Source organism: Gorilla gorilla, chromosome 3 (genome assembly GCF_029281585.2).
Source record: "Gorilla gorilla gorilla isolate KB3781 chromosome 3, NHGRI_mGorGor1-v2.1_pri, whole genome shotgun sequence".
Taxonomy (NCBI): domain Eukaryota; kingdom Metazoa; phylum Chordata; class Mammalia; order Primates; family Hominidae; genus Gorilla; species Gorilla gorilla.
In genome coordinates this window covers 165,751,935-165,773,133 of record NC_073227.2, presented here as the reverse complement: position 1 = coordinate 165,773,133, position 21,199 = coordinate 165,751,935, and the positions used below count along the sequence as shown (strand labels likewise).

The following is a 21,199-nucleotide window of genomic DNA, read 5'->3' as shown; positions in this document are numbered from 1 at the left end:
ATAGTTGTACCTGCTATCCCATTGCCTGAAAGGTTCTTTGTGTCTGTGGAGACACTTGGGAAGAATAATTTCTTTGAGAAAGCCTTAGAATTCCTCAGGAGATTTTAAACGTTTTCTTCTCTGTATTGCCATACTACCTGGCACATACCTCTATTATTGGATTTGATGTATGATATTATACTTTTTATAACTGCATCAATATCTTCACGACTGTGCTGTATTAACCTTTTGGTGAGAGACCACCTTATTTGAGAATCTGATAAAAACTATAAACTCCACTTCCCCAGAGGAAAAACACTTGAGAAGACTTGTTAAATCTCACATATAATTTAAGAGAATTTAAAATCTCTTTAAAGTCCATCTGTGGGCCCCAGATTAAAAGACCTTATACAGAAGATGAGTCCTTCAAGGGCAGAAAGAACCACATTGTTTCCATCTTTTTAGTATGCCTGGTAAGGAGTGTTAACGATTATCACAATAATACTGCTTAACAAACCAGCCCAAAACTTAGCTGCCTAAAATAGTAATCATTCATTTAGCTCAAAATTCTATGAGCTGGTAATCTGGCCTGGGCTCAGTTGGGTGGCTCTTCTACCCTTGGCTGGACCGCCACGTGCATCTGCTGTTAGCCACATGCAGATTAGGCAACTCTGTTAAGGATTTTTTTTGGAGGGTGGTGGGGGTGGGACTGGGTTTCACTCTTGTTGCCCAGGCTGGAGTGTAATGGTGCGATCTCAGCTCACTGCAACCTCCGCCTCCTGGGTTCAAGCGATTCTCCTGCCTCAGCCTCCCAAGTAGCTGGGATTACAGGCATGTACCACCACGCCTGGCTAATTTTTGTATTTTTAGTAGAGACGGGGTTTCTCCATGTTGGTCAGGCTGGTCTTGAACTCCTGACCTCAAGTGATCCACCTGCCTCGGCCTCCCAAAGTGCTGGGATTACAGGTGTGAGCCACCATGCCGGGCCTGGGACATTCATTAGTGATCATCTAGAACACCTCTGCTCTCTTGCATGTGGTCTCTTAGCCATCCTGGTCTTAGTCTGTGGGTTAGTGAGTTTTCCAAGGCATATGGTGGAAGTAGGCCTAGAGTGGAACTGACACACTATCACCTCTGCCATGTTTTATTGGCCAAAAATAAAAGTGCCAAAGTTAGTCTATATTCAAGAGATGGGAATATATACTTCACTTTCTAATAAGAGGAACTGCAAAGCCACATTGCAAAGAGCATGTAGATACAGAAAACAGGGCCATTTTTGCAATTGATCTACCATAGAAGCAGGTAGTATACTAGTTGTTGAATACAATTTTTTGGAAGTGAACCCCAAATTACAGAGGAAACTCAGATAAAATGAAAGAAGAAAGGAAAGGCATTCTAAATAATGGGAATGACATAGCTATTTTGTGATAAAATTTTTTTTCCTTCTGCAGTGGTTTTACATGAAAGGAGGGATCAGATGATAAAAAGCTTAATACAGTGTTTATGTATGTGATTGTTTGTTTACTTAAATATGTCCCATCACATTCCAAAACAGATTCAAGAAAACTTATTGATGAAAGCATAAGTACTTTAAATATTCTAAGGGAAAATCTATGTGTACAGTGTTATTTTACTATCAAAATATTATTCTTGACTGTAGGTATATACTTAGAATTATCTCCTGGCTGGCATTAAGGACAATAGAGCTACATAATATTCCTATGAATAAAATGAATTGATCTTGTTACTCTAAGGAAGAACTATACCTACATAATTTCAATGGATGAGAATTAGTCTTGTGGCTTCTTGCTTCTACCGTAAAGAAAAGCCTTTCTCATATATAACCTTGGTCTTCCATATTGCAGTTTTAGACCATTTGCTTTTTAAACCAAAGTTTGTAGATTCCTCCCTAACTGGTTTCCAAGACATTTTAGACCAATAGTCTCTATATTTTATATCCATATTAATAAACATTTTTATGTGTGAACAAAATTAATTTATTTGTGAGTTATATGCATATGCTATGTACCAATATATTATGCACTTTATAAGACATATGTAAGATAGAAAATAACATAGGCTTAAAATAGATGAAAGAAAGAATACTTTAAAAATTATTTTACTTATTTTTGCTTTCGATACCTAGCTCTTTTTGCTCTTATTAGTGAGAGTTGTATGATTTAATATGGTTTAATATGTTTTTAAAATCCCAGCATAAAACTCGAATTTAATGAATCCACAATCAGAGAATTTTTGAATTTTGACTGCCTTATCTTAAAAAGATCACTTATGACTCTTTGTAGATCTGAATGGAATCTACAAATGGAAGGAATGAAGGAATGGAAGGAACCCATCATTGACAAGGCTTACTAAATCATGATGATCATTTTTCTAGTCTATACTTCAATTATGCAGAAACTTCTGTTGAAATTTGGATAAAATTTTTTATCTTCCCTGATGTTAACCACTTGCTCTTACAAACTAATTGGGGGTTGCTTGTTACTGTTTCACCAATTGAATTCTAAGCCATTAAAACTCTTTGATAAATTATTAAATAGCTTAAATGTTCCATTTCTAAGTGTAAGTGTTCAGTTATGAAAATATTTATAGGGCTGCATTTGTATAATTATCGACAACAACACACACAGTGATGGAAACACTTTAAATATGTTTTCAAAATGTTATCAGCATAGCTTGAATTTCTTTCAAAGAACAGTTATTTTAAATTTGTTGTGAAAATATCATCTTTACCTTGAAAGTAGATAGCGTGTGTGTCCCTTGTTTTTTAAATATCAGCAAACTCTGCGTGATAGAAAATATTTTCAACGTTGCTCCATATCTCAATATCAAACTGTAGAGTCCTCTACATTAAAACAATTAATTATAGTAAAATACTCATAATACACATTTACCATTTTAGCAATTTTTAAATGTATAGTTCATTAATGTTAAGTACATTCACATTTTTGGATAACCAATCTCCAGAATTATATGGATCTTGCAAAACTGATACTCTATACCTATTAAACAACTCCTCCATCCCTCCTTCTCCCTAGTCTCTGATAACTACCCTTTCATTTTCTGTCTCTATGCATTTCACTATTATAGGTACTCATATACGTGGTATTATACAGTACTTATCTTTTTGTTATTGGCTTATTTCATTTAGCATAATGTCCTTAAGGCTCATCCATATTATGGCATGTGTCAGAATTTCCTTCTTTTTAAAGGCTGAACTCTATTTCATTGTATGTATATCTGTATCACATTTTGCTTATCTGTTCATCTGTTGATGGACACTGGGTTGCTTCCACCTTTTGGCTTTTGTGACTGATGGTGCTATGAACATGGGTGTACAAATATCTCTTCAGGACACAGCTTTCAATTCTTTTGGGTATATACCCAGAAGTAGAATTTATGCATCATATAGTAATTCAATTTTTAATTTTTTGAGGAATTACCATATTGTTTCCCATAACAACTATACCATTTTATATTCTCACCAATAGTGCACAAGAACATACTATCTCCAGATCCTTGCCAATACTTGCTATTTTCTGTTTTGTTTTTTGATAATAGTCATCCTAATGGGTATAAGGTATTTGACTTCCCTTTATTTGAAGGCTCTAGTTTTTCTAAAATTGAACTTATGAGTGACATTTTGTAGCATTTTGTTACAATAGCTTGCCTATGAATGGTGAAGCAAAAAGATTTCATTTATGCTGCCTCAGTAAACTTATTCCAAAAACCTTTTAAAACATTTCATCAAAGTGGTTGCTCCATCATTGATACACTTACACAATTTTCTCTTAAAATATTGTTTTTGCAAGATTGAGTATTGCTACTGTAATTAAAACTGCATCAGGATAAGGAGCAGGTGCTCTATAAATATTAGTTGAGTGATTTTTGAGAAGATACATTCTTTAGTACGTATCTTTTTGTAGTATATGCACAGGTATATGCGTGCACACACACATGCACACAAATAGTTATATATTTAACTATTGAAACAGGATCTAGAAAATACCATAAGCTGAGATACATTAGAAACCTGTACTTTCATTCTTCTGTAAATCAACCTCCCAACACTTCAAAACATATTTTAATTATTTCTTAAAACTTCAGCTGTTTTTTTTTTTTTTTTTTTTTTTTGAGACGGAGTCTCACTCTGTTGCCCAGGCTGGAGTACAGTGGCGCCATCTTGGCTCACTGCAAGTTCTGCCTCCCAGGTTCATGCCATTCTCCTGCCTCAGCCTCCTGAGTAGCTGGGACTACAGGCGCCTGCCACCACGCCTGGCTAATTTTTTGTATTTTTAGTAGAGACGGAGTTTCACTGTGTTAGCCAGGATGGTCTCAATCTCCTGACCTCGTGATCCACCCGCCTCGGCCTCCCAAAGTGCTGGGATTACAGGTGTGAGCCACCGCACCCGGCCAGCTTTTTTTTTATATTAACAAAGGAATACAATTTTGTTGCCAGATTTTTTTTTTTTTTTTTTTTCTGTGACAGAGTCTCGCTCCATTGCCCAGGCTGGAGTGCAGTGGTGCAATCTCAGCTCACTGCAACCTCTGCCTCCCAGGTTCAAGTGATTCTTGTGCCTCAGCCACCTGAGTAGCTGGGATTATAGGTGTGTGCCACCATGTCCAGCTAATTTTTAGTAGAGACGGGGTTTGCTACGTTTCACAGGCTGGTTTCAAACTCCTGGCATCAAGTGATCTGCTCGCCTTGGCCTCCCAAAGTGCTGGGATTACAGGCATGAGCCACCGTGCCCAGCCTATTGCCAGATTGTTTTACATATGTTATTTTGCCATTTTAAATTATGGAGTGAAGAAAAAATGAGAACCCAATGGTATGTGGCTTTTTGTACTTTATTATTTAATGAGAAATCTCAAAGGAGACCTCTAAACATCTCTCATCAAGTTTAGTAAAATTTTTCAGAATAGATTAAGTATAACACGACTTTAAACTGCACATAAAATTACAGAAGCTTTTCTCCATGTTTATTTTATGGCTACTTAAATTTTTTGCTAATTTTAATATGTTCACATTCTTATTAGCCATGTTTCAGGTATATAAGGTTCATTATTATAAAAGTGGATATAAATCTGTATTTCAAATAAACTTAAAATTTTTAAAAATATTTGGTTTGACTTCTTTCCAGAAGTAATTTAATAGTCTTTTTTTAAAAAAAACCTTACATTATTGTTGACAAAGAGTTTAAAATATGAGGCTTTAGTTCTGCTCTTTTCTTGTGGTTGGCTTGTGTTCGTATTATTAATATTATCTTCAATTTTTAACTTTGTAGTAGGAATATTTTTCAGCTACCTGTTCATTTTATGAGGTTAAATTTTATTAAAATGGTTAAATCCGTGTAAGGGGAACATGTCGATTGCAATACATTGCAATCCACTGAATGGATGAGCACACCTATGGTAGAAACTGCTGACTCTTTGCCATAATTTCTTTCTTCTTCTTGAGCACATAATCAGGCTACATTTCCTGGCTTCCCTTGTGGTTAGTTGTGCCTCTGAGACTAAGTCATGGCCAATGGAGGATGAGCTTCGATAATATGTACCACTTTCATTCTGGTCCCATAAAAAGCCTCCTAGAAGTGATTCTCCAAGGTTCTTCCTTCTTCCTGCAGGAAGCGATGCAGATGGCTATGCTAACCATAAGCCGAAGTTGGCAGAGCCTCATCTAAGTGATGGCATGGCTTGAGCTGTCCTGCTGATCTCATCACCAGAATGGCACCCTAAGCAAGAACTAACTTCCTATTGTGTTGAGCCATTACCTGCTTGGTCTATGTGTTACTGCAGCCCAGCCTACCTGAACTGATGCTACCTCTATCATACCCTCAGCACTGTTGAGCCCTCAACCTTCTTTCAGGAAGACTCACAGTCCACAGGTGGTGGGTGAGAGGTGACTGTCTGTATCTGCACCAAATGAGGACAACTGGTGTCATCCAGATTTTAACTCTTAGTGAGGCTTTCTTTCCTTCTTAGTGTTTAGCTTAAAAGTCAATAGAAATAGAAGTTCTAGTAATTTTTTCCTAGACCCTGTATTTATTACACTTCCCTTAGCAAACTATTGCTTTAAGAAACTTGATTCTATGCGTTTTACATTTCTTCACTGGGCCAACTTTGTAACTGCTATAAAATGACAGTGTAAGTAGGAGTTTGGCATTGGTAAGGTTGCGTTTTTCTGTAAGAAGGAAAAAAAGAGATCTGATTCTCGTTCCATTGTCCTGGCAACAGAAATAAAAACTGCATGAAATATGTAACTTTAATGTATTTTTCATTGCTCGTGTGCCCTTCTATGGGATTTCCTGACTGGCTTTCTTTATTCCATAGGGTCCTCTGTTGTTAATTTGACATATGCAAAGCGTTTCTCTGTTGCTACCATTTTATTTCTTTTCTAAAGAATGAGTGATGGGAAATAGAGCTCCACCTGAGTTCCAGTTCCATTTGGTGTGAGACTGGGCAACGTGATTCAGCCCAGATCTGACTCTTTCTCATTGGGGTTAGTTTTTGCTTGTGAAAGAATGTTGCTTAAGTTAGCCCTATTCCTGCCTTCCCACCCATGGAATAAATCACCAGTGCAGAAGAGAGTGGCAGTCCAGTTGGTACACTGCCACTGAATAGCTTCATCCTATTTTCCTGGCCCCTTCCCCACCTGCCCATCTTCATCTTATACAAATGGATATTAAGCAAATCTATGAGCATCCAAAGCAGACGGCACTTTTAAAATGAGCAGGCCCGGCTGAATCTCTACCCTCTCGCTGACAGAATTAAAACTGATGAGAAAGTGAAACATTACTTCAAATGTTTGCTTAAGGATGGGGAAGTTGGGCCCAACCCCTCCGTATTGCCAAATGTTACATGGAGCATCGTAAAATCAAATTCTCACATCTTGTTGTCCTCCCATTAGATCACATTAAATTCTGGCAATGAGGCCAGCCCGCCTTGGTGGTTTTCTGATTTGTGGTTTGCTCTTGGCTTTCCTCGTAGGCTTTAAAAATGATTTTATTTTGCGAACAAGTCAGTGATAGTCAGACTCTAGAGTAAACTTGCTTGAGCCAACATTTGCAGTAATAACATTTCACATTATCAAGAGTTTCCTGAAGGACTGCGAAGAATGAAAACAAAGAAGAGCTTTTCTGGTAGTGGTTGTTTTTCTTCAGATGCTGGTAACCTCCCGCGTAGAGAGGCTATGAATTTAGGCTTTGAAGAGCTCCTCACAAGCATCTACAGTTCTTTGCCTTTAAGGTGAAACTAGAGAACTGCAACAGATTTGGGTTTTCTTGTTTTCTGGCTTGCTGGATATGTAACTGATTCTCCCTTTTCCTTTTCTTGGGTGGTTTTTCTGATTATCTTCTTCGATCTTTCATGGCGTAGGAGCTGGAGGGTGGTGGGCTTGGCAGAGGTTGCCCTGGGTCAAGGAAGGGAAAGTTCAGTTTAGGTAAGTCCAGCTAAGTATTCCAAATGAGGACTTTCTCAATGCTCCTCATAGTGTTTTTCTCCAAAAAGTATTTATGCTGCCTATATAAAGAAAATGAAAAGTGATCTTTAGAATAAAGCATACAACTGTTTTTGCAGTACTTTGATGCTGATGGGGATGATGAAAATGGTGATTATGTTATAATGATCCATTAATGAAAAATAATAAGTAAATGAGCTTATGATATTAAAAATGAATGTCAGATAGGTACACATTACCTTGAAGTGTTTTAAGATCAAAGTCTCTTTTTTATTTTTATTTTTTTAATTGTGGTAAACTATGCACAAAAGTCATCATTTTAACTTTTTTTTTGAGATGGAGTTTCGCTCTTGTCACCCAGGCTGGAGTGCAATGGCATGGTCTCGGCTCACTGCAACCTCGGCTCACTGCAACCTCTGCCTCCTGGGTTCAAGTGATTCTCCCGCCTCAGCCTCCCAAGTAGCTGGGATTACAAGTGTGCACCACCAAGTTCAGCTAAGTTTTTTGTTATTATTAGTAGAGACGGGGTTTCACCATGTTGGCCAGGCTGGTCTCGAACTCCAGACCTCAGGTGATCCACTCACCTCAGCCTCCAGGCGTGAGCCACCTCAGCCGGCCCATTTTAACCATTTTTAAGTGTACAGTTCAATGGTATTCAGCACACTCACATTGTTGTGCAACCATCACCACCACCCATCTCCAGAACTTTTTTTGTTCTCGCAAAACTGAAACTCCATACTCATTCAATAAGTCCTCATTTCCACCTGCCCCCAGTCCCTAGTAACTACCATTTTACTTTTGGTGTCTATGAATTTGAGCACTCTAAATACCTCGTGTAAGTGGAATCGTATGGCATTTGTCCTTTTGTGACTGGCTTATTTCACTTAACATAATGTCTTCAAGGTTCACCCATGTTGTACTATGTGTCAGAATTTTTTTAAAGGCTGAATAATATTGCATTGTATGTTTGTACTACATTTTATTTGTTCATCCGTGAATAGACTTGGGTTTGCAGACTCACTTTTATCAGAGAGCATCAGTAGGATTTGAATGGCAAGGACTGATGTTCTGAAGAGTAGAACTTGAATAATTATGCAAATTCCCTCAGTTTGAAATTCTTATAAGCCAAGCCAGACTAATAAAATTATATTGATCAATTTGCCAACATGTATTTACTGAATATCATGTCCTTTTCTATTTTTATTTTTAGTTTTGTAGAGATGGGGTTTTGCCATGTTGCCTGGGCTGATTGGGAACTTCTAGGCTCAAGCCATCTGCCTGCCTTGGCCTCCTAGGATTACAGGTACGAGCCATTGCACCTGGCCACCTTTTTATCTCTTTAATAATATAGTCTTTTTTAATTACAAGATATATCATTGCAAAAAACTAGACAATATAGAAAAGCATGAAGATGAATATAAAGGGAACTTGAAAAATTGTAGCCGTGTTAATACTGTGAATATTTTGGGGATATGTTGTACCAAAAATGGTGTTGATCTAAATATAAGCACTGTAGATATAGATGGTGACTTTTTAAAACTTATATAGAACTGGGAACATATTCACATGCTTGCAAACTGCTTTTGTTAATTAGCAATATATTTGGCACATATATAAATATAGTTTTATATTGGTTGCTTTTAAACATTTTAAATTGTGGAAGCTTTTCTTCATATGAACTTTCAGAATGTTAATTTATAAAAATTGGAACTTTTCTAGTTAAAGTGGACAAGGGAAGTCTAGAGCTCACCAGCTCAGGACCAACAGTTAATTGCAATAGTTTTTGAGGCACCCCTCAGAGACCCCACAATTCTGTTATGGGTTCTGTAAAAAGATTTTGAAGTCCTACTGCCCCAGTTCCTTTGAAAGTGACCAAATGCTTATGGGGTATTTATAAAGTTAAGATGAGGTTACCAGGGTGGACCCTAATCCAACATGATTGGTGTCCCTACAAAAAAGAGAAATCTGGACACAGACACAGGTACATGCATAGGAAGTCTGCCATGTAAAGATAAAGGCAGATATCAGAGTGGTGCATCCACAAGCCAAGGAACCCCAGAGATTGCCAGCAAACACAAGAAGGAGGAGAGAAGCATGAAAGAAATTCTCCCCCACAGCCCTCAGATGGAACCAACCCTGCTGACACCTTGATCTAAGAGTTCTAGCCAACAACTGTAAGACAATAGATTTCTGTTTTTCTAAGCCACCTAGATTTTGGTACTTTGCTATGGCAGCCCTAGAGAAATGAATATAGACTTCCAAAAACATGATTTGAAACCACTACTTTATGTCAATATTGTAAAAGTCTGCAGTTATTCACCTGTATGGAAGTATATAATGTACTTAATCAGTCCTTATTAATGTACATGAATAGTCAGAATGTTCCAGTATTTTAAAGTATGATGCTGTGAACACCCTTTTAGGTAAATTTTTACATCTGTCCTGTTGTTTTCTTAAAATAATTTGCCACAGGAGGAATCATTGGATTAGATAATAAGGATATTTGAAATTTTGATATTACTGCCAACATGCTCTCCAAAAAGCCTGTACTAAGTTATTCTCTTAGCTATCAGGTCTAAGACTACACATGTTTCTCCGCATCCTTACTGGATACTGTCAGTGTTCTTTAAAATCTGAATTTAGTTTTAATTTTTACTAAAGGAATATATGAAGGTATTTTAAGTTAGTAAATTAGTTTTACGTGACATAGAAACTGGCAGTCCTCGCTGCATCCTTCTCCACCTCTGTCATTCCTCAGTGGCAACCACTTTCAATTCTCATAGCTATTTCTTCTGTTTTTTATACTTATATTTCTAAATATCATGCTTATATTACTACTTTTAAATTTTTTCAATTTTAAGCATTATTCATTGACTTACTATTATGGAAGATTAGAAAGTAGCTCTCTAATATATGCCCTCCCCCATATTCCCAAATGATTTTTATCACAATTTTGGTTAAATCAGTATTCAGTTTACACATTATATGTTATTATGGCTATATTTTTTATTTTAGATGGAGTCTCACTCTTGTCACCCATACTGGAGTGCAGTGGCGTGATCTCAGCTAGCTGTAACCTCTGCCTTCCAGGTTCAAGTGATTCTCCTGCCCCAGCCTCCTGAGTAGCTGGGATTACAGGCACCCACCACCATGTGGGGGTAATTTTTATATTTTTAGTAGAGACGGGGTTTCACCATGCTGGCCAGTCTGGTCTCGAACTCCTGACTTTAAGTGATCCACCTGCCTCGGCCTCCCAAAGTGCTGGGATTACAGTCATGAGCCATTGTGCCCAGCCCAATGATTATAAATAGTATTTTCAACTGAGTCATATTGAATACTGTATTTATTTTTCTTAAGTCTCCCTGTGAAGGGTTAATCATTAATTCATTTTTTCTTTGCTTAGTTTTTGTAAATGTATTACTAATTTGTATGCAAACTCTCTGCCTGAAGTCTACATATTGTCGCAATGAATTTTAACACTGTCCTATCAGTTTAGTTTTTTTTGAATTATCCTTCCAGTAATCATTCAACCTCCTGTACCTTACTTTGTAGATCTGCTGCACATTTATCACTCTGGATTTTCCTTCACAGTAATCCTGGGGATTTCCTTTGCCTCTCTTCTGTGTTGTATCTCCTGCTTCCTGGATCTCATATCTTTCTGTTTCTTGATTTACTACCTTGCTTTGTTGGAGTTTGTTCCCACTGAGGGAGTAACAGAACCTTCCTCTTGTTTTAAACTTCAATGGGAGTAGTCTTTATGATTCAACAGAAGTATCATATAGGTTTCTGGTGGTAGCTTCTGTCAGTTTGCTGAATAAAAGCTTTTCTTATCAAGAGTGATCATTAAGTTTTAGCAAGTACTTTTTCATGTGTATTTAGATAATAATGTCATTTTTCTATTTTAAGCTCTTGGTGTAGTGAATTACACTAAACAACAGACTAATGTTAACCTGTCCTAGCATTTCTGTGAAAAAGACTGCCAGTTCATGCTATAATTCTCTTAATGCACTACTGAATTAAAATGTCCAATATTTGGCTCTCTGTTTTTCTGTTATTGGTGTATTGGAATGCTTGTGAGTTTTGTACATTGATTTTGTATCCTGAGACTTTGCTGAAGTTGCTTTTCAGCTTAAGGAGGTTTTGGGCTGAGATGATGGGATTTTCTAAATATACAATCATGTCATCTGCAAACAGAGACAATTTGACTTCCTCTCTTCCTATTTGAATATGCTTTATTTCTTTCGCTTGCCTGATTGCCCTGGCCAGAATGTCCAATACTATGTTGAATAGGAGTGGTGAGAGAGGGCATCCTTGTCTTGTGCCAATTTTCAAAGGAAATGCTTCCAGTTTTCGCCCATTCAGTATGATATTGGCTATGGGTTTGTCATAAATAGCTCTTATTGAGATACGTTCCATCAATACCGAGTTTATTGAGAGTTTTTAGCATGAAGGGGTGTTGAATTTTATTGAAGGCCTTTTCTGCATCTGTTGAGATAATCATGTGGTTTTTGTCATTGGTTCTGTTTATGTGATAGTTTATGTTCTAGAAAGAGAATAAAATACCTAGGGATACAACTGATAAGGGATGTGTAGGACCTCTTCAAGGAGAGCTACAAACCACTTCTCAAGGAAATAAGAGAGGACACAAACAAATGGAAAAACATTTCATGCTCATGGATAGGAAGAATCAATATCATGAAAATGGCTATACTGCCAAAAGTAATTTATATATTCAATGCCATCCCCATCAAGCTACCATTGACTTTCTTCTCTATTGGGGGAAATTCACCCCCGATATTTCATGTAAGTTCTTTTCAATTTTCCCTAAGTGTCGACCAGTCTGAGAAATAAAGGGACATAGTACAAAAGAGAGAAATTTTAAAGCTGGGTGTCTGGGGGAGATATCACATGTCGGCAGGTTCTGTGATGTCCCCTGAGCTGTAAAACAGCAAGTTTTTATTAGTGATTTTCAAAAGGAGAGGGAGTGTACGAATAGGGTGTAGGTCACAGAGATCACATGCTTCACAAGGTAATAAAATATCACAAGGCAAATGGAGGCAGGGTGATATCACAGGACCAGGGCAAAATTAAAATTGCTAATGAAGTTTCGGGCATGCATTGTCATTGATAACATCTTACCAGGAGACAGGGTTTGAGAGCAGACAACCGGTCTGACCAAAATTTATTAGGCGGGAATTTCCTCGTCCTAGTAAGTCTGGGAGTGCTACGGGAGACCTGGGCTTATTTCATCCCTTATCTATGACCGTAAAAGATGGCCGTCCTCAAAGCAGCCATTTCAGAGGCCTCCCCTTAGGGACGCATTCTCTTTCTCAGGGATGTTCCTTGCTGAGAAAAAGAATTCAGCGGTATTTCTCCTATTTGCTTTTGAAAGAAGAGAAATATGGCTCTGCTCTGCCCAGCTTACAGACAGCCAGAGTTTAAGGTTATCTCCCTTGTTCCCTGAACATTGCTGTTATCCTGTTCTTTTTTCAAGGTTCCCAGATTTCATATTGTTCAAACAATTTGTGCAGTTAACGTAATTATCACAGGGTCCTGAGGTGACATTCATCCTCAGCTTACGAAGATGACGGGATTAAGAGATTAAAGTAAAGACAGGCATAGGAAATCACAAGGGTATTGATTGGGGAAGTGATAAGTGTCCATGAAATCTTCACAATTTATGTTCAGAGACTGCAGTAAAGACAGGTGTAAGAAATTATAAAACTATTAATTTGGTGAACTAATAAATGTCCATGAAATCTTCACAATTTATGTTCTTCTGCCATGGCTTCAGCTGGTCCCTCCGTTTGGGGTACCTGACTTCCCGCAACACTTCTCAGAATTAGAAAAAGCTACTTTAAATTTCATATGGAACCAAAAAAGAGCCCGTATGGTCAAGACAATCCTAAGCAAAAAGAACAGAGCTGGAGGCATCATGCTACCTGACTTCCAACTATACTACAAGGCTACAGTAACAAAAACAGCTTGGTACCTGTACCAAATCAGATACATAGACCAACGGAACAGAACAGAGGCCTCAGAAATAATGCCACACATCTACACCCATCTGATCTTTGACAAACCTGACACAAACAAGCAATGGGGAAAGGATTCCCTATTTAATAAATGGTATTGGGAAAACTGACTAGCCATATGCAGAAAACTGAAACTGGACCCCTTCAATGTGTAAACATTATACAAAAATTAACTCAAGATGGATTAAAGACTTAAACATAAGCCCTAAAACCATAAAAACCCCAAAACCGTAAAAACCCTAGAAGAAAACCTAGGCAATACCCTTCAGGACATAGGCATGGGCAAAAACTTCTTGACTGAAACACCAAAAGCAATGGCAATAAAAGCCAAAATTGACAAATGGGATCTAATTAAACTGAAGAGCTTCTGCACAGCAAAAGAAACTATCCTCAGATTGAACAGGTACCCTACAGAATGGGAGAAAATTTTTGCAATCTGTCCATCTGACAAAGGTCTAATATCCAGAATCTACAAGGAACTTAAACAAATTTACAAGAAAAGAAAAACAACCCCATCAAAAAGTGGGCAAAGGATATGAAAAGACACTTCTCAAAAGAAGACATTTATGCAGCCAACAAATACATGAAAAAAAGCTCATCATCACTGGTCATTAGAGAAATGCAAATCGAAACCACAATGAGATATCATCTCATGCTAATTAGAATGGTGTTCATTAAAAAGTCAGGAAACAACAGATGCTGGAGAGGATGTGGAGAAATAGGAATGCTTTTACACTGTTGGTGGGAATGTAAATTAGTTCAACCCATTGTGGAAGACAGTGTGGCGATTCCTCAAGGATCTGGAACCAGAAATACCATTTGACCCAGCAATCCCATTACTGGGTATATACCCAAAGGATTATAAATCATTCTACTATAAAGACACATGCACATGTATGTTTATTGCAGCATTATTCACAATAGCAAAAACTTGGAACCAACCTAAATGCCCATCATGTTAGACTGGATAAAGAAAATGTGGCACATATACACCATGGAATACTATGCAGCCATAAAAAAGGTTGAGTTAATGTCTTTTGGTGGAACATGCATGGAGCTGGAAATCATCATTCTCAGCAAACTAAAACAGGAACAGAAAACCAAACACCACATGTTTTCACTCATAAGTGGGAGTTGAACAATGAGAATATATGGAGACAGGGAGGGGAATATCACACACCGGGGCCTGTTGGGGGTTGGGAGGCTAGGGGAGGGATAGCATTAGGAGAAATACCTAACATAGATGATGGGTTGATGGGTGCAGCAAACCACCATGGCACGTGTATACCTAGTAACAAACCTGCACCTTCTGCACATGTATCCCAAAACTTAAAGTATAATATAAAAAATTCCAATATTTTTGGGGAGATTTTTGCCTCCATTTGTCTTTGGATTTTTTGATTTTTTTTTTGTGGGTTTCTTTCTGTTTTTTTCTGGTTATGGTTCAGTGTGATGTTAAATTTGTAGAATGAGCTGAAAACATTCCATTTTTTTCTATGTTCTGTAACAGTGTAAATAATACAGGAATTATCTGTTCTTTGTAGGTTTAATACAATGTGCCCATAAGATTGTCTGGGCATTGTGCCCTTTCTAGAGTTTTGATTTCTTCTAAATTTCTTTTCTAGTTATTGGGTTTTTCAGAGTGTCAGCTCCTTTTTGAGTCAAGTTTGCTTACTCAGTTTTTTCTACTACATTATCTATTTCAACTAATTTTCAGATTTGTTTGGTGTAAACCTGTATTTGAGTTCTTATGATTAAACATTTTTCCCACATCACTTTTTCATTTTATTTATTTATGTATTTATTTATTTATTTATTTATTTATATCTTTTATTTTAGGTTCAGGGGTATATGTGCAGGTTTGTTATTGTTGGTAAATTGGGTGTCATAGGGGTTTGGCATACAGATTATTTTGTCACCTAGGTAAAAAGCATAGTACCAATAGGTAGTTTTTGGATCCTCACCTTCCTCCCTCCCTCCACCCTAAAGAGGGCCCCAGTGTCTGTTATTCCTTTCTTTGTGTCCGTGTGTACTCAACGTTTAGCTCCCACTTATAAATGAGAACATGTGGTATTTGCTTTTCTGTTCATACATTAGTTTGCTTAGGATAATACCCTCCAGTTTCATCCATGTTGCTGCATACGAGATGATTTCATTCTTTTTTACGGCTGCATATATTCCACGGTGTGTATGTGCCACATTTTCTTTATCCAATTTATCACTGATGGGCATTTAGGTTGATCCCATGTCTTTGTTATTGTGAATAATGCTATGATGAACATACATGTGCATGTATCTTTAAGGTAGAATAATTTATATTTCGTTTGGTATATACACAATAATGGGATTGCTTGGCAGAATGGTAACTCTGTTTAAAGTTCTTTGAGAAATTGCCAAACTGCTTTCCACAGTGGCTGAACTAATTCACATTCCCATCAGCAGTGTTTAAGGGTTCCCTTTTCTCCGTAACCTTACCAACATCTGTTGTTTTTGACTTTTCAGTGATAGCCATTCTGACTGGTGGGAGATGGTATCTCGTCATGGTTTTGATTTGCATTTCTGTAATAATTAGCAATGTTGAGCATTTTTTCACTTGCTTGTTGGCTCCATGTGTGTCTTCTTTTGAAAAGCGTCTGTTTATGTCCTTTGCTCAATTTTTAATGGTGGTGTTTTTTTGCTTGTTAATTTATTTAAGTTCCTTATAGATTCTGGATATTAGACCTTTGTCAGATGAATAGTTTGCAAATATTTTCTTCAATTCTATAGGTTGTCTGTTTATACTGTTGATAGTTTCTTTTGCTGTGCAACAGTTCTTTAGTTTAATTAGATACCATTTGTCAATTTTTGTTTTTGTTGCAATTGCTTTTGGCATTTCTGTCATGAAATCTCTGACATGTCCTATGTCCAAAATGGTATTTCTTAGGTTATCTTCTAGGATTTTTATAGTTTTGGGTTTTACATTCAAATCTTTAATCCATCTTGAGTTGATTTTTATATATGGTGTAAGGAATAGGTCCAGTTTCAATCTTCTGCATATGGCTAGCCAGTTATCCCAGTAGCATTTACTGAATAGGGTGTCCTTTCCCCATTGCTTGTTTTTGTCAGGTTTGTCAAAGATCAGATAGTTGTAAGTGTACCCCCATTATTTCTGGATTCTCTAACTTGTTCCATTTGTCTATGTGTCTGTTTTTGTACAAGTACCATGCTGTTTTGGCTACTATAGCCTTGTAGTGCAGTTTAAAGTCAGGTGGTGTGATGCCTCCAGCTGTGTTCTTTTTGTTTAGGATTGCTTTGGCTATTTGGGCTCTTTTTTGAATATTAGAACTCTTACATCAATATTTTATGTCTCCAGTTTTCTACTCACATATCTTTGCACTGTGTTACTACTGTGTTTTGGGATAATTTTTTTATCTCAATTTTCAAGCTAAGTTATTTGATATTTATGTTTTTCCGTTCTTCTATTTAATCTATATATTGAATTATTTAAATCGAGTTATATTTTAAACTTCTAATTATTTCTAAAATAATTTTATCTTTTTCAATACCATAACTGTTCTATTTTATGGATACAATATTCTCACGTCTCTCTCTCTCTCTCTCTGTATGTGTGTTTGTGTGCGTTTATGTTTTCTGTTGTTTCCTTGATGTAGCAGATATTCATTAGTATCATTTTCTGCATCTTCCTTGGTGAGAGAAAGTTCATATTGCTGAGTCATGCATCACTTCCATCTCGGCTATCATGCCAGTAAGTTTCTATGCTTATTGACCAAGCCCTAGGGTAGCCAGTGAAAAAAGCTAAATGAAATCCACAGAACAGGTTTTCTTCTTCTCACTAGGTAGGATTCTCCTCAACGGAGAAGCCAGCCCTGTGGTGAGAATTCAGTGGAACACAAATGTTCTCCTACTCTGCCATTCTGAGGAGTCCAGCAATAGGCCTTTTCTCCAGACTTTCTCATAACTAATTCTCTAATCTTTTTTCTTTCCCATCCGAGACTGTCTGGCCAAACCATTAGCTCTTTCCCATGGACTGTAGATTTAAACCCTTCTTTCTCTCCTTTCAGGCAAAGAGCAGAGCCAGATGCAGTATTTAAGTTTGCTCATTGGGTGCACTTGGTTTCTCAAGTTGCCTGCTTGGCTCTCTTCCAAGCGGTACTTTCCTTCTTCTCTCTCTTTCCCTTCCTTTCCTTACTCTTCTAAAGTTTTTAAATAAACGTTCACTCCTGCTTTGAAGCTTGCCTCAGTCTCTAATTCTGCCTTATGCCACTCAGTCGAATTCTGTCTTCTGAGGAGGCGAGAACTGAAATTGCTACAGACCGGTAGATAGGCCACTGGTAACTTGGTGTAAGTCGGATCTCTTCCACCGCTAACTTATTTGGTGCCATGACTTGGATACTTTCCTATTGGAAAGCCGCTGCTGGACCTTCCACCTTGAGGGCAAGTCTGCTTCCTTGTTTTCACTTTGCATGCCACGTGACTTCTTAAACATACATTTCCTGTTATTCACGCACCGTGGTTCTCTGTGTTTGTGTGGCAGCAAAGGTGTGGGCTCCCATGCGGATATTCCCTGAGGTTTATATTTGTTTCTACCAGCTCGAAAGACCTTTAATCCTTCCTCTGCTTGTTCTTTCAACTAAAATTGGCTCTTACGAAAAAAAAAGAAAAAAATGCATAAAATTTTGCTCATTGAACATACTACTTTTTCTGATTGTCCTTGTATTGGGCTACTTACAATTGGGGCTTTAATATGCAGCAGTTCAATTTTGGCTGGTGCCAGCTACAAACCGGGCTGACATTTTTTTCTTCTTCGTCAATTAACTAGTTATAGGGAACTCCTCATAAGGCCATGTGTATTAGTTTGTGGAGAGGTTGCAATGTAACAAGAGTATTTGGTAAATACGTATTTCCTAAGAGGGAAATAGCTTGCTCTGATAATTTCGGGATTTTCCTATCAACATTTGCTGGGGTGCATGTATAGTATCTGCATCTGTAACAATTTTAAAATCATTAGATATACTGGGTCATAAAGCCAGAGTTTATGAACTGCAGCCTAGACTGGCTGCAGAGCCTTCTCTTATTCTGGGCCCTACTCAAAACAGGCAGCTTTAACATGTACTCAGTTTGGTAGATGATTGCATTAATGGCCCCACTTAATGGCTGCCATGTATCTATACACTTTGACTTGTAACTTTATAGTCCCTTTCTATCTGTTGTTGGGCTTAGCAATGAGACTTGCATTGGTCAATGGGATAACAGATGACTTGACTGAAGGAGAAGCTGAAAAAGGTGCTGGGTGTTTGTTTCTTTTTCCAAATCCTGTGCAGTATTAGGTTGCTGGAAGATATGACACCATGTGTAAAAGAGCTGAGTTTTCCCAGCTGAGACTATCCCAAAATAGTAAGTCCCCAGTTGACTGATATAAAAATAATAAATGACTTTCATTTGAAGCCACTAAATTTTGAAGTGATTTGTTTTATAGCATTATTAAGGTGATAGATAACTGATACAATTGGTAGATGGATAAGAGGAGCACACTCAGATGCCATACTCATACACATTGCCTTCTGAATGGAAAGAGACTACCAAATACTGCCTTTTTCATAGTTGTAGGGTGTTCAAGGCACAGTGTCTTATCTTTTAACTTTGGAGATTTCCCAGCATAATCTCAGAAAACTGGACTCCTGGAATGCTCTCTGAAATGTCTTCCAAATTTTCAATCTTGTTAGCTGACACTGCTGCACACCACTGGCTCACATCTCCTTTTTGCCTTCCAAACTCTATAGGAATACATCTCATTGTCAGATTCTAAATCATATATAAAACCTAAGCTGCAAAAGAGTCTTGCACATGTAATATTTAGCTTTCTAGAGCTCGACATATGGGACCAGAATATAGAATAGAAAGGGCCATGAATAGATACCAAATACCAGCAGACAATATTTATCCATTCATAACTTGCAACTTGAGAAAACTCTGCTAGACTGAATCCACCTTTCCAGCCTTAACATTCACTTTTCTTTATGTGTCCTTTTCCTTGGCCAAACAGAATCATTCTTCTCTGTATGCATATCACACTAAGCAGTTTTCTTTTTTCAGCTATGCCTGTTTAAATCCTGTTGATCTGTCAGGGTTATCTCAAAAAATTATTGGCTCTAGTTAGTTTTCATGGATACTGTATTAGTCTGTTCTCACAGTGCTATAAAGACATACTTGAGATTGGGTAATTTGTAAAGAGAAGATATTTAATCAGCTAAAGATTCTGCAGGGTGTGCAGGCTTCTGCTTCTAGGGAGGCCTCAGAGCTTACAATTACGGCAGAAGGCAAAGGGGAAGCAGGTACATCTTCACATGGCTGGCAGGAGAGAGAACAAAGCAGAAAGTGCTACACACTTTCAAACAATCAGATCTCCTGGGAACTCTATCACAAGACAGCACTAGGAGGATTGTGCTAAACCATTAGAAACCACTCCCATGATTCAATCACCTCCCACCAGGCCCATCCTCCAACACTGGGGATTACAATTCAATATGAGATTTGGGTGGGAACACAGAGCCAAACCATATCAGATACCTCCAGAAAGAGAGGCTTTTTCTCTTCTTTAAAATTCTTTCATGATCTGCACTTCTTTCACGATACTTCTCTTATTTCACCTGGCATTACTGTAATATTTGTACATCTCTAATCACCTTCTTCTATTGTAGAAAGACCTTGGGAATAGGGATAAATTTCTTAATTACCTTTATATCCCGTGTCATGCTAACAACATGTTTTGGACAATGTGTATTCTCTATAAATATTAGTTGATACCAATTAAAATATATTCACAGACAATGGTAGGTGTTGTGCTAAATATTGAGATGAATATGGATGGTACTCACTCTCAAAGAGCTTACAGACTGCTCAAAGTGTACAATATTTCAGCTTTGTACCTTCAAAGAGGACAAAGTTTATAACACTTTAAATGGGACCACAGTTAGTGAGTTGGGTTCTCTCACAACCTACTGGGACAAGATTTGGCAGAAGTGTAGGGAGAAGTAAGGAAACTTATTCTCGTAAAGCTCATTTTTAATTAATAAAGGTTTTGCTACAAGAAGTACTTCACCCATAAGAAAGAACTAATAAAATATTCACAAAGCTGCTTTATTTCCCAGCCAGTCCTAGCTTAAGCACAGTGAAAAAGAAGCTTTTTGGCTACATTACTTATCATAGAATATACCTTGTCTTCTTAGTTCCTGCAGAACATGCAGCTTCCTGGTTCATGTTATTCTCACATTCCATGATATGGTAACTTGTGACATCCCTTCCTGAGTTCTCTTTCACCTTCTAAAAGAGGAGGCTACTGATTAATTTTCACTCCAGGTGGGCTATCTTTAATTGAGTTAGCTGTTGACATTCATGGGATTTTTTCCTTTGCCATGTTCTATTAATAGGAGAAAATGGGTGGAGAAGAACCTTATGTGCCATATTCTATTCAGATACTGGTTATGCTTTAGGAAATGGAAGAAGCCAAGAAGGAAAGGAAGAGGTGTAGTCTGTGGTCTCTGAACCCACCAGACTGTGGATATATAAATTTCTCTACTCTGTAGGCCTGAGTGAGACTGATGTTTTGCAGGCCCACAGAGGATGATCTTCTCTATATGAAAACATAGATGTCAAGTGTTGTATTCAGCTGTGAGAGATGACTGCCCTCTGTTGTTTCAGAATTAAGAAAATG

The 21,199-nt window shown here is 37.5% G+C and overlaps 1 protein-coding gene across 1 annotated transcript in view; it reads left to right on the top strand.

Moving 5' to 3' along the window:
- ANAPC10 (anaphase promoting complex subunit 10) overlaps nt 1–8,682 on the top strand; it is a 235,321-nt gene extending 226,639 nt beyond the window's left edge. Inside the window, exon 6 of the transcript XR_008679333.2 lies at nt 8,664–8,682. The gene's annotated coding sequence lies outside the window, so the exon portion shown is untranslated. The remainder of the gene's footprint in view (nt 1–8,663) is intronic.
- Nucleotides 8,683–21,199: the final 12,517 nt, after the last annotated feature.